At 51.3% G+C, this 1638-nt stretch overlaps 1 protein-coding gene across 1 annotated transcript in view; it reads left to right on the top strand.

The window, feature by feature from the left end:
- LOC109919524 (stereocilin) overlaps positions 1–1638 on the top strand; it is a 59373-nt gene that overhangs the window by 15728 nt on the left and 42007 nt on the right. The gene's annotated exons all lie outside the window — the stretch shown is intronic.

The following is a 1638-nucleotide window of genomic DNA, read 5'->3' as shown; positions in this document are numbered from 1 at the left end:
GCCGCGCTGTCGGACGGTCAGTGCCGAGGGAGCGCCGCGCTGTCGGAGGGTCCGTGCCGAGGGAGCGCCGCGCGGCCGAAAGTAATGGCCTTTCGGTGAAATATAAACTGTGGCCCCACATGCTGTCTGTTTTGATGTCGATGAACACTATTTCAAAGAGGAAGGGACGGGGGAGAGTGTGTTTCTCCCAATGTCCAGATCCAAATGAATCCATCGTTCAGCATCATCAGCTCCTGATCTCCCCACTGATGTGGGAGCTTGCTGCTCTGTTTTTTTACGTTGCAAACAGAGAGTCCATTACAGAAAATCAATGTGAGGGTATTTGAATATCCTGATGTTAGAAAAGGCATTCTAGAAGTGAAAACTTGTCATTCTTGTTGGACATGGTGCCCTGAGCAATAAGCCAAGCCCCAATCTCCCCAGAGTCTGGGGGCCTGCTGTAGTCCAGTCAGATTTTGGGTGTGGGAGCAGGAATTGAACTTTCCATCCCCACAGGGACTCCCTCTGTCTGGCTGTGGCAGTGACCTCAGCGGAAGGTAGGGGTTAGCGATGAGGATCTCCGACCCAAACACACAACAGGAGGGTAAGTCAGGCTTACATCTCAACAAGGAGCAGCAGAAGGCCATTTGGCCCCTCAATCCTGCTGCACCATTCACTAAGCTTATCAGATTGTATCCTGAAATCCACATTCTCTCTCCTTTGGAAACAGTGGCACCCGATTTGGGGCTCGAGTCCTGTACCCAGTGGCTAGGGGACACATGGTTTGCTTAGTGAGCTAGCCAGGGGTAAGACCATCAGAAATATGAACAGGAGTAGGCCATTCAGCCCCTTGAAACCACTCGCCATTCAATAGGATTGTGGCTGATCCTACATTCCTCACATCCACTTTCCTGCCCCCTTTCCCCATAACCCTCAATTTCCCGATTGATCGAGAATCTCTCTTTTCTGAAGAAGGGTCTAGGCCTGAAACGTCAGCTTTCCTGTTCCTCTGATGCTGCTTGGCCTGCTGTGTTCATCCAGCTTGTTATCTGAGAATCTCTCTATCTCGGCTTTAAATATACACAAGGACTCCGTCCCCACAGCTCTCTGTGGCAAGGAGTTCCAAAGACACTCAACCCTGAGAGAAGAAATCCCTCCTCATCTCTGTCTTAAATTGGTGCCCCTTTATGCTGAATCTGTGCCCTCTGGTCCTAGACTCTCCCGTGAGGGGAAACATCTTCTCAGCACTGAGCCTAACAAGTGCCTTAAGAGTCCTCCCTCTGCCCCAGACTGAGTTGGCAGCAGGGCCCCTTATTCAAGCCGTGCAGCGATCGTACAATAAACGAAAGCTTGTTTAAGACAAGAGCCCTTTCCCATGGGACCACTGAGTGCATTTCCTTCCACTACTTTACACCAATTAGATCCTTAGACCTGGTCACAGAAAGAGGATGGTGCAACCACAGCAGTTGGCAGTTTGTGGGCCAGAGCTGCGTCCATCGATTGTTGTGTGTGGGCTCCAGACTGATAGCCAGCGCCTCCTGCTGGATGGTGCAGGAGCAGGGGATTGGGTGATTCGGGAGGCCATAGTTGAATACCCCACCATGGAAATTGGCTGTTGGATTCACAAGGATATATCCATCGCCAACCTGCCCCAGCAAG

Source organism: Rhincodon typus, chromosome 36 (assembly GCF_021869965.1).
Source record: "Rhincodon typus isolate 14 chromosome 36, sRhiTyp1.1, whole genome shotgun sequence".
Lineage (NCBI taxonomy): Eukaryota > Metazoa > Chordata > Chondrichthyes > Orectolobiformes > Rhincodontidae > Rhincodon > Rhincodon typus.
The sequence above is the reverse complement of the archived record's forward strand: the minus strand, read 5'-3'. Positions and strand labels throughout refer to the sequence as shown.